At 39.4% G+C, this 13,061-nt stretch overlaps 1 long non-coding RNA gene across 1 annotated transcript; it reads right to left on the bottom strand.

Moving 5' to 3' along the window:
- Window positions 1-804: 804 nt before the first annotated feature.
- Window positions 805-8,778, bottom strand: LOC133255968 (uncharacterized). Its single transcript, XR_009739069.1, has 2 exons — window positions 8,473-8,778; window positions 805-1,723 (listed from the first exon to the last, which is right to left on the bottom strand). It is a non-coding gene; the product is annotated as an uncharacterized LOC133255968 (long non-coding RNA).
- Window positions 8,779-13,061: the final 4,283 nt, after the last annotated feature.

Below are 13,061 nucleotides of genomic sequence, written 5' to 3'. Positions count from 1 at the left end.
AACTAATTTTAAAAAAAAAAAAAAAACAAAGAAAAGAAAAAAAGCCAAAAATGTGGAAATCCATAGAAGTAGCATTGGACAATTGAAAAGTACTTTGAGGAGTTTGCTATTCTGAATATTTAGATGTTGATGCTAAGATAGGCAAGTGAAAGTCACTCAGTCGTGTCCAACTCTTTGTGACCACATGGACTATACAGTCCGTGGAATTCTCCAGGCCAGAATACTGGAGTGGGTAGCCATCCCCTTCTCCAGGGGATCTTCCCAAACCAGGGATTGAACCCAGGTCTCCCACATTGCAGGCAGATTCTTTACCAGCTTAACCACCAGGGGATGCTAAGATGGCTCCTGTTATGTCCATATCTTCAAGATCCCATGAGTATGGTGTTGCATGGAAAGAAGAAAACAACTGGAAGTTCTATAAATACAGCACTAGGAAGATGAAGTTCGTAATGTCTCAGGGCAGTCCCAATGCTTCTTCTTTTTTAAAAAATAATAATTTACTTATTTATTTGGCTTCACTAGGTTTTAGTTGCAGCTCGCAGGATCTTCGATCTCTGTGGCATGCTGAATTCTTCGTTGGGGCATTTTTATGTTTATATTTGCAGCATGTAAACTCTTAGTTTTGGCATTTAGGAGCTCATTCCATAACGAAGAATGGAAGCCTAGCCCCCTGTACTGGGAGCCTGGAGTCGTAGGCACTGGACCACCATGAAAGTCCCTCCAACTCTTTTGATTCAAATTGTGTCACAAGGAAGATCAGTCCAAACCCAGAAACCCCACATAAACACACCAGAGACACCTAGCTACAGTGCTGCACTTTATTACTTCTAGTGAACCAGACATTCCATGAATACAACTGTGGAGCGCACCTCGGCAACCGTTTCCTAACGGCTGCTGCTGGTCATCCTTTCCCTTCAGGCTTTCACCCTCACAACACATTCAAAACGTGCTGAACTGTAGGACTTGTTTGAAATCACATCTCAGAGCACTATATCTCAGCCCTGCCCACCTTTCTTTTGTCTGATGTAAGGAGAAAAAGGGCAGGTGGTGGATGATTAAAGCAAATGAGATCAAAATTTCCATTCTCAAATTTGCTTGTAAGGATCAGTAAGGATAAGCTTCTATCTTCTAGCTCTAACATCTTTCAGAATATACTTTAAGAACGGTAGGGGGAAGGTACTTTCCTGGTGGATGTCAACATACCAACCACAGATTCAGGGATAATTTCTCTGATATCATTTTGCCATCGACAAGTGATAAAGACCCATCCCTTCTCATAAGAAGAAGAGTATTCACAATCTGGCATCTTGATCCCACTTGTTAAAACACAATGCACTGCTTTTATGTTTTTCTGGCTCGAGTAACAAGTCCCAACTTCTTCGCCACAGGACATAAACGTGTTATGACAGATCTTTTCAATGTCCTCGTACGATGCTTGAAGAAAGAAATGTTCCTTAACACAATAAAGCCTACGGTGAATATTTTTTATCTTCATTTCATCACTACAGTATGTTGGATCATGTAATGGTCTTTTACGATCAATAATGACATGGGCTTTGAATAATTCCTTGGTAGGTGCTCTGGTAGGACTTGTACCATCTAAATGCTCTTCAAATTCTTTATCTGTTAGAGAACCATCAATTATCAGCTCGAATTGCAGTGGCTTCAGGAGCAGGAAGAGCAGAAACAGGGGCAGCATGTTGATCAGAGTCCCCATATTCCCCTGAAAGGAATACAAGAGAGAAGGAGTTATGTTCACTGTGAGGCTGTGCCTTCTGTTCCTGTGCATGGCCCATTCTACCACCTACTGCTGTTCTGAGCTCTAAGACTTTGGACAGTTTTAAAACTGACATCTCAGTCTATTTCAATACCAGGAAAATACTTACTCCAAAGTGACCTTAGAGGACCTATACTTAGTCTAGAAGACTGTGGGTAAGAGGGAAAAGTGAAGGAAGAAGGAGAGAAAAGGAGAAAGGGATGGAGAGAGACCACGGTGAAGAGAAACAGAGAGAGAAGGTAACAAGGAAGAATTGAGGAAGAGACCAAGAGAGAGATGAAGGCCAGGAGAGTAGGGTAAATGCAGACAAGAGGTCAAGAGGGCAGTGGGGCAAGAGGCAGAGAGGAGGCTCATGTGCTCCTTCTGAAGTAAAGAAGTTCTCTGAAGTTCTCTTCCTGGAGTTTAGAACTTGCCCTGGAAAGAGCTGCACATGACCATCCCACCACTTCCCCTCACTAACATCCTGCTTTTCTGAGGACCATTCTTCATCTTCTGACTTTCTCCTCTTGCTCATTTCTAAACACCAGTGCCCTTCACAAGGGATCAAGCAAGCTCCATCATGTCATGTGAGCACGAAATATGTGTGGATTGGTGTAAATACCATTACCATCACCTCATTGCCTGGAAATGTGGGCCCATGTTACAGTCTCCTCTGCCTCCTCTCCCCACTGAGAAGAACTCTTCCACTCAGGTGCATTACTGACCTTGTGAGTCTTTTTCCAATCTTTTCTTTAAAGTAGACTTCATGTTTCCTTCTCAGGTTTTTCTGTCTCTAAATTCTTCCCATCCTGTGTGCCTATCTGCCATCATGGTACCCTCATCATCAGAGACTTCACAGTCACAACTTTCCTTCCTATGTGTGCGTCTCCATGTCTATTCACCCCACTGGAGGAGCACTAATATTTACCCAATATTTGTCATATACACGAGGAAGTATATTTGTCACACAAATATGGGAAACTGGGTAGATGCCTCATATTTTTCAAGAATTCTACGGCTTTAAAATGAAATGGAAATATTAGTTTGGCACCTACTTCTGAGACATGTCATTATAATGTTTTATGCTAATTATGTTAAGGATTTTAAGAAAAGCATTCCTTAAGGGAGCCTGGGCAGTAGTGACCTGTGGCCCAGAAAACAGACCCAAGTGCTAAACATCAGGACGCAGTTTACTATAGTGGAAAGTGTCATCATTCATAGAGGACTCCTGGGTCTATTGATCATTTTTTATTTCTATTTCAAATCTGACTGTTAAGCATTAATTCTCCTAAGAGGCTTTCTTCCCAGGGAAAGGCAAGTACTTTCGGTACACTAGGGGCCAGCTTCTTGACCTATCTTTGCCCATGGCCTCCTTGCCTCATTGAGTCCTTTTGTAACAGGAGGGAAAGGGGCAGGGCACAACTTTTGAAAGAATGACATAGCCCAAGGACACAACATAAACCAATTAGAATCAAATGGGACCAAGATGGCAGACAAGACTAGACCTTGATCTTCAATCAGCAGGTGAAATGACACACCCAGAGGTGCCAGGACAGTTTCAAAGCACTGTCAAAAGACCAAGGAGTGGGCCGGTGGCCAGAATCCTGGAAATCTCCACCCCTTCCCCAAAACAGTTGGAATAATCCTTCTACTCATTAGCATATGAAATTACCCAGCCTATAAAAACTAATCATGCCACATTTCACAGCCTCACTTGCCCTCTGTGATGGCCCACATTCTGTCTGTGGAGTATGCTTCTCTCTGAATCTGCATAAATCCATTTCTTACCTATCACTTTGTCTCTCACTGAATTCTTTCTGGGATGAGACATCAAGAATCTGAACTTCTTTAGGTCCTGAAACCAGGTACCGTGGGTTTTGGCTAGGTTTGAGTCCCAGCCACGTGGGTTCAAGCCCCAAACTTGATTAGATTTAATCTACTCAACCCACTAAAGTTTGAGAATCGATTTCTTTACTCTACATAAAAGTGTACTTATTATGAAGAAAACATCCTCCTAAAGTGGCAAAAGTGTTAGGCTTTTTCAGTAAATGTTTCTGGATAGAGATTGAGATGAATTCCTTTCACCTTTTGGCTGATGTGAATTATGCTGCTTTGAACATGGGTGTACAAACAGCTGGTTAGGTCTCACTTTTCCTCTTTGCTTTTAAACTTGCTTGGGAGTGTTAAAGAAGCTTAGGTTTATAGACTGGGAAGGGCCTGAGAGAGGCTGTCTATCTAGAGTGTCTCCTCCTAAAATGTGGGTACTGAGTCCCAGATCAGGACTCTTTATCCAAAATATTTTTAAAAATTGAAATGAGTCAAAATTTCCTTAGGTACATAAATATATATCTCCTAGGGATTATTCAGTGGTGTTTTCAATGTAAATCACTTTAAGAAGAAAAACAGGATTTGTAAATAGAATTTAATATGAGGCATTAATAGACAGTCATCACATAATAATTATATAGCCCCAAACACAGAAGAGAAAAACTAAATTTGCATCTTTCAAACTGGTAATTATTATACTTTCAACCTCATTGCTGGTGAGAGGGTGATAAGGGGGGAAAATCCTATATTCTGGTGACAGTGAAAACTTTGACAAGTGTAATAAAAATTTTTTAAATCTGTTACTTTCCCCCCATTTTAATAGCTAGAATTCTAAGTATCATAATTTAGATAGCAATGTGGACAGCAAGTTTTATTGCATAGGAGCAAAAAGTTCAACTTTGAAAACATAAATGTCAGTGAATTTAGGGAAAGTTTATATTACCTTGGATATGTTCATGGACATGACAAAAATGCCACTACAATCATAACTATAAGAGCTAATATTTGAGATAATCAGTGTTCAATATTCATTGAATCATATATTCTTAGAATGGATTACTTCCCAGAATATACAAATATTTTAATCAATAAAATTTTACTGATGCAGAATATTCATAATATAGCACTGGGAATGTCTGGTTACAAGTGGCAGGAGTGTGGCTGTTCAAGATGGTGGAGTAGGACATGCGCTCATCTCCTCCTGTGAGAGCACCAAAATTGCAACTAGCTGTTGGACAGTCATTGACAGGAGGATGCTGGAACACCAAAAAAAGATACCCCAGGTCCAAAGATGAAGAAGAAGCTGCAGCCAGATGGTAGGAGGGGTGCAATATGATAAAATCAAATCCCATAACAGCCAGGTGACTGATCCACAAACTGGGAAACAATAATACCAAAGTTCTGTTGTGAAGGTTCTGAGCCCCATGTCAGGCTTCCCAGTTTGGGGATCCGACAAAGAGACTGGGGATCTGACAAAGAGACTGGGGATCCCCAGGGAATCTGGCCTTCAAGGTCAGCAGGATTTGATTACATGACTTCCACAGAACTGGGGGAAACAGAGACGCCAGTCTTGGAGGGCACAAAATAAATCTTAGGAGCACCAAGACCCAGAGGAAAGGAGCAGTAACTCCACAGGAGGGTAGAACCAAAACTACCTGCTGATGTTGGAGGGCCTCCTGGGGAGGTGTGGGATGACAGGGGCTCAACACAGGGACAGGAGCCCTGGCAGCAGCAAGCCAGGAAGGTCCCCCTTGGTATAAACCCTCTTGGAGGTCGCCATTAACCCTACCACAGAGCCTCAGGCCAAACAACTACCAGGGAGGGAGTGATACCCCACCCATTAGTAGATTATTGGATAAAGCTTTACTGAGCAAGGCCCTGCCCACAAGAGCAAGACCCAGTTTTTCCCATTACCAGTCCCTCCCATCAGGAAGCTTATACAGGCTGCTTAGCCTCCTCCATCAGAGAGCAGACAGAAGAAGCAAAAAGCACAGTCCCACAGCAACTAAAATGAAAACCACATTACAGAAAATTAACCATGATGAAAAGGAGAAAGTTATGTCCCAGATATAACTGGGACACAGTTGGGAAAACAGTGGAAAAGATTCAAGAAATGTTTATCAAAGACTTACAAGAACTAAAGAACAAGCAAATAAAGATGAATAATACACTAGAAGGAATCAATAGCAGAATAGCTGAGGCAGAAGAACAGATAAATGACCTGGAGGACAGAATGGTGGAAATCACTGCCACAGAACAGAATATAGAAAAAAAGAATGAAAAGAAACGAGATAACCTAAGAGACCTCTGGGACATTAAACACACCAAACGTTCACATTATAGGGGTCCCAGAAGGAGACAAGAGAAAAGACCTGAGAAAATATTCGAAGAGATAATAGCTAAAAACTTCCTTAACATGGGAAAGGAACTAGTCAACCAAGTCCAGGAAGCACAGAGAATCCCAGGCAGGATAAACCCAAGGAGGAACACACTGAGATGCGTAGTAATCAAACTGACAAAAATTAAAAACAAAGATAAAATATTAAAAGCAACAAGGGGAAAACAAAAAACAGCATACAAGGAAACTCCTATTAGCTGATTTCTCAACAGAAACTCTACCAGCCAGAAGGGAATGGCAGGATATATTTTAAATGATGAAAGGGAAGAACGTGCAACCAAGAATACTCTACTACTGAGTAAGACTCTTGCTCAGATTTGCTGGAGAAATCAAAAGCTTTCCAGACAAGCAAAAGTTAAGAGAATCCAGCACCACCAAACCAGCTTTACAACAAATGCTAAAGGAACTTCTCTAGGCAGGATACGCAGAGAAGGAAAAAACCTACACAAAATAAACCCAAAACAATTAAGAAAACTGTAATAGGATCATGCTAAGTTGCTTCAGTCGTGTCTGACTCTGTGCAACCCCATAGACGGCAGCCCACCAGGCTCCGCCGTCCCTGGGATATCAATAATTACCCTAAATGTAAATGGATTAAATGCAACAACCAAAAGACATAGACCAGATGGGAGGATGAAAATATGTGCATGTACGCACTTCCACTTAGCACATCATTCTGTTTGACCCCCCAAATTGTATGTAATTATTTTATATTGTTAGGTTAATTACGTTCCCATCATAGTTTGCAATTGTTATTACTTTTTATTTTTGTCTGGATATAGATTGTGAAAACTGATAAACATTTTTTCCTATTGTGATTATGTAACTACTACTCAATACCATTGTATCATAATTGATCAACAGAAAAATAATAGAACTCTGTATCACCAAAACTACGATTTAACAGAAAAACCTGTAATCACTTTTTAAAATCCAGATGCATATCAGAATTATCTTGAAGTTTTTTGAAAAATACAAATGCCCAGGTGTTACTTTTTTTTCTCCAGAGCTCCAGATAAGTGTCTAATGAGCAGTCATGTTTAAAGACAACTGGACTATATGATGATCTTTTACTTTTATCTAATTTATTTCACTTTTTCTATTTCATATTCAGCGCTCCCATTTCATTTAGTTGATGTTTTATAATTTCTCCAACTTTTTAAAAAATTAATTTATTTTAATTGGAGGCTAATTACTTTACAATATTGTGGTGATTTTTGCCATACATTCACATGAATCAGCCAGGGGTGTTCATGTGTCCCCCATCCTGAACCCCTCTCCCACCTCCCTCCCCATCCCATCCTTCTGGGTCATCCCACTGCACCAGCCCTGAGCACCCTGTCTCATGCATCGAACCTGGACTAGTGATCTATTTCACATATGGCAATATACATGTTTCAATGCTATTCTCTCAAATCATCCCACCCTCGCTTTCTCCTACGGAGTCCAAAAGTCTATTTTTTACATCTGTGTCTCTTTTGCTGTCTCGTATATAAGGTCATCATTACCATTTTTCTAAATTCCATATATATGCATTAAAATACTATATTGGTGTTTTTATTTCTGACTTACTTCATTCTGTATAATATGCTCCAGTTTCATCCACCTCATTAGAGCTGATTCAAATGCATTCTTTTTATAGCTGAGTAATATTCCATTCTGTATATGTACCACAGCTTTCTTATCCATTCATCTGCTGATGGACATCTAGGTTGCTTCAATGTCCTGACTATTGTAAACAGTGCTGTGATGAACATTGGGGTACACATGTCTCTTTCTTTCTTTCTTTCTTTCTTTTGTAATTTATTTATTTTAATAGGAGGTTAATTATTTTACAATATTGTAGTGATTTTTGCCATATATTGATATGAATCCGCCACGGGTGTACATGTGTCCCCATCCTGAACCCTCCCTCCCACCTCCCTCCCCATCCCATCCCTCTGGGTCGTCCCAGTGCACCAGCCCTGAGCACCCTGTCTCATGCATCGAACCTGGACTGGCAATCTGTTTCACATATGATAATATACATGTTTCAGTGCTATTCTCTCAAATCATGACTCTTTTTTTAAATGTTCTTTCTCAAGCCTTTATGAAGACTAGTAGAAAAGCTTTTGTATACATATATATAAATAATACGTACAATATATACTTTAGAAAACTTATAAATTTTTGCCTAACTAAAAATTTTATGACATTTTTATTCCACTTGTTTGACTTACTATGAACACAAGGCCAGATTTCTAATTTAAAAAATAGATATGCAATGACCAACAAGGTTTACTGTATAGCACAGGGAACTATAGTCAATATCTTGGAATAACTTACAGTAGAAAATAATTTTAAAAATAATATATGTGTATATGTATAACTGAGTCGTCTTGCTGTGCACCTGAAACATTTTAAGTCAACTATGCTTCAATAAAATATATATATTAAGAGAGGAAAAAAAAAACCAGTGACAGGAGTGCCAGGAGGACCTGTACTGACTCACAGAAACAGATGTCTGAGACACACAGTAGGATGAAGAAATCCAATCCTTCACGCTTTGTTTTCTCTCTCATTCCACTCTGCTTTCTATGCTAGCTCCATGCACAGGCAGGGCCTCTCCACAGACTAGCAGAGACAGTTATCCAACATAACAAATATCTTTTCTGATTGGCCTCATTTCTGTCACGTGCATAAATCCATGAACGTGAACGCCCCTGATTGGTCCACCTGAAGCTCAGGTCCGCCTCTAAGAAGAAAAGGCAAAACCCCAAGTTAAAACCCGAGTAGAATCGCAATTGCTGACAGAAAGGCTGTTCCCCTACAAGGCAAACAAAGCAATGGACACCAAATACAAAAGTAGCAAATGTCCATTTGAAAAAAACAGGGAAAAAATCAAAACACAGAAGATATGTGCAACGCGGTCCCAAATAATGTTTGAAATAAAGATTACACGGTGAGGGAGGGGAAGCCCTAAACATAACCTTATTCAACTGCTCTTTCTGAAGGGTTAATTTCTTATAGTGATCTTGAAAGCTGTCAATTTCTCAAAATTAAAATAATTCTGAGGAAGCGTCATTGAAGAAATGTATCTTTAAAAGCTGGTTTGAGCATGTTATCCAATATTAAGTGCCAATTTCTCAGAATGCCACATTCTCGTATCAGCGAACTCCTACCCTTTATCAGCATCGGGTAATGTCAACTCCTCAGTTTGGATAGTTAAACACAAGAGAGAGTCTAAACACTTAGTCCTTACAATTAGACTTACCTTTGTGAGTAAACCCCGGAGTATTTCTCTATTAAATTTGGAAGAAAAATCTCACCTTAAGCAACTTTAAATTTCTACTTTTTACTATCACATAGAGGCAATAATTGGAGAAGGCAATGGCACCCCACTCCAGTACTCTTGCCTGGAAAATCCATGGACAGAGGAGCCTGGTAGGCTGCAGTCCTTGGGTTGCTAAAAGTCGGACTTGACTGAGCGACTTCACTTTCACTTTTCACATTCATGCATTGGAGAAGGAAATGGCAACCCACTCCAGTATTCTTGCCTGGAGAATCCCAGGGACGGGGGAGCCTGGTGGGCTGCCGTCTATGGGGTCCCACAGAGTCGGACAGGACTGAAGCGACTTAGCAGCAGCAGCAGAGGCAATAACTATGCTTCAGACCTTCAGATCTATGACCAAACTGAGAATGGGGTCAGTATGAGAAAACCTGGAGAACAGTGTGATCCTTATGGGCCATTAGAGGATCAGTGGGTTCACTGAAATGCACACCTTTTGGTGAATTCAAGACATTTCTTCCCCTTAGGGTCACTGTGATGGCTTGAGTGTCTGGAGCTTCCAGAAGTGCACACAGTAGAGAGATCCTAAGTGAGAGTGTCTCAATAATTGAAAATCAACCTTCAGAGCACAAATATAGAGTAATTTTAACATCTTATGTTGCAAAAATGGAGTCAAACTAGGTCTCAGATGACAGAATTCTCTCTCGATTGTAGCTTTCTGCAAATTTATACTTGCTCATGCCCTGTTTAGCCCTTTTTGTATGATTTTTCAAAAATGTTTAAAGATTTGCTGCATTGATATCTACTATATTTTCATGTAATGTCAATGTGAATTTATTTAGTTTAAAGGATTTTTACACATCAGATGACAATGTAAGTATTCATTTAGTTTTGGACATGCCAGGCACAGGTGGGATCCTAGATTCCTGATCAGGGATTGAACCAGTGCCCACTGGAGTGGAAGTGCTGAGTTTTAACCACTGAAAGTGAAAGTGAAGTCACTGAGTCGTGTCCAACTCTTTGTGACCCTATGGACTGTAGCCTGCCCGGCTCCTCCATCCATGGGATTTTCCAGGCAAGAATTTTGGAGCGAGTTGCCATTTCCTTCTCCAGGGTATCTTCCAGACCCAGGGATCTAACCTGAGTCTCCCGCATTGCAGGCAGACTCTTTACTGTCTGAGTCAGCAGCCTGGAGCACCTGAAATGTCCCTCAGTGTGAGTTTAGAAGGAAATGACTAAGATATCCAAGATATGGCCACTGGTTTGACTGATTTCATTATCTGGTCCTTCTGACAGATTAGGATTAGTAGAAAAATAGACGTATGGAATATGGTGGGATAGATTGTCCCATAGATTTTCCTGGGAAGAGAAACCTAAATCTAGTGAGACAATTGGCTGCATATCAGTAAAAACCACATAGGTTCCAGTGTTCATTCCATGTAGCCCATACACACACACATACACTCTCTCCCCAATGTATGTTGGACTTGAGATCAAAGTAATATTTAGAAAACATTGAGGATATTGATACAAGTATAGTAGCATATTTTTTTCATACTTAGGATTGAATAAGGTTTGTTTTTCGTTTCTTTTCTTTTGGCCTTGCTGCCCAGCAGGCAGGATTTCAGTTTTCCAATTGGGGATTAAACCCAGGACATGGCAGTGAAAGCATGGAATCCTAGCCACTAGACTACCAGGAAACTACCAAGAATGTCTTTATTATACAAAAGAGGCGCACAGGCATAAAGAAAATGATTGAAAGACTTGCTTACACACAGAGACTGAATTACATACCCATATACACAAGTGCACAGAAAACTTTGCCTGAAACAAATCGCATAATAATAATAATGCCTATGGCAAAAGACACCAAAAAAAATTTTTTTTACAAACCTAGTTACATCTGGTTTAAAGTAAATTACATTTAATTTAAAAATATGTGCAGTGTGAAAGTGCATCTCAAACTCAGATGCAAGAAAAGTGTGAATTTTTTTTTTTCCTAAATTCAACATATCTGTATCAAAATTTCAACTCTCAAGGGTGGCAGCAAAATTTACCTTGGTTGTTATTTTAGGTTCCTTCAACCTATTTGGCTTCCCTGGTGGCTCAACTGGTAAAGAATCCACCTGCAATGCAGGGCAGCTGGGTTCGATCCCTGAGGTTGGGAAGATCTCCTGGAGAAGGGAAAGGCTACCCACTCCACTATTCTGGCCTGGAGAATTCCATGGACTGTATAGTCCATGGGGTCATAAAGAGTCAGACACGACTGAGTGACTTTCACATTCAAACTATTTTACGTAATTAAAAAAGTTAAATTATTTGAATTTGTGTTACTAAAACAGAAAGTTCAGTTTCTTTCTGTGTGTGTGTATTTTGATTGGCATCATTACAGTTTCTCATTCTGTTATAAATTATCAGTATCTTGAACATAGTGTTGTTTGACTCTCACATTTCAAACAGCTAAAAATCTAAAAATTTCACTCCCTGTTATATACCCACAAGAGTTGAAACTAAGAACTGGAACAGATATTTGTACATCTCTGTTCAAAGCAGCACTATTTACAATAGGCAAATGGTGGAAGTGTTCATCAGTAAATGGAAGAATAAACAGCATGTGTTATGTACATTTAATCAAATATTATTTAGCCCTCAAAAGGAAGGAAATTCAAACATATGCTACAATGTGGATGAAAGGTAAAGTCATTATGCTAAGGAAAATAAACCATCACAAAAGGATAAGTAATTTCACCACATTTAAGTAAAATTAATGTGCATCGTCTCAAGGGACACTAACAAAAAGAATAAATTGTAATGGGATAATGTTCACCTTAGTAGTTTTGTTTTATTGAAAGGATACTGTGCTAAGGGCACAGGACCATAATTTTTTGCAATCTTAATATGCATAAAGCTGAAAATTATGATTTTACCTAATCTTAATTATATTATTAATAAAGAATGTTAATATGTCATGAAGCAATCCATATTCATTCCTCTTCTTATTCAAAAGTTTAGTATAAAGACACAGCAGAAAGTAAATGTATTCATCTGATAAACATTCATCAACTATCCTCACGAACTGCATTATCTTAGGGAATCTAGTGGGTAGGAGTCAAGATCTAGATTTTTATGTAATATTAGATAAGAGGAACAATCTGTGTAAATAATCATTGTTTTATTTCCATGGCTTTAATTACAGAATGTGTAATGATCTGATAATTTACCTGGAGAAAAAGAAATACATTATGAGGATTACATAAAAAATAAATATATTTATTGTATGTTGTAGAACCCCAAGATACTTGAGATGAACATGAAGCAAATGAGATGGTCCAGGGCACATATCCAAGATAGCCTATGTGGAGAATTTCTACAACTGATGTCTAGAAAAGTGGTTTTGGAAGGTATCATGGTGACCTCAAATGTTTGATGGAATCCTCATTCACTCAGAAATTACAATTAAAAGTTATGAGTTTCCATGTAAAAGTGCTATCTAGAGGCTTGATTTTCTTAGTCACGGAATTGGGGTCTGGCAGCACTGAACCCTAGGCCCTTGTTGATAAATGAGGACCTAGCTCTGAGTCTAAAGACAAAGATAGGGAATGGGACATGGAGATGGGCATGTCCCATGGATGTCCCTGTGGAGATGCGGATGGATGACATGTGCAGATTGGATTGCAATGAAATGTGTAAGAATGATAGGCACTCTCCCTCCCATCTCTCCCCACTCCTTTTTATTCCATTTTCAGTAAGTTATAGGGAATAATGATCAAAGAATATCAAGGAATTTTACAAAGGGAGGGAGAAGTTGTTAC

Source organism: Bos javanicus, chromosome 10 (genome assembly GCF_032452875.1).
Source record: "Bos javanicus breed banteng chromosome 10, ARS-OSU_banteng_1.0, whole genome shotgun sequence".
Classification (NCBI taxonomy): domain Eukaryota; kingdom Metazoa; phylum Chordata; class Mammalia; order Artiodactyla; family Bovidae; genus Bos; species Bos javanicus.
The sequence above is the reverse complement of the archived record's forward strand: the minus strand, read 5'-3'. Positions and strand labels throughout refer to the sequence as shown.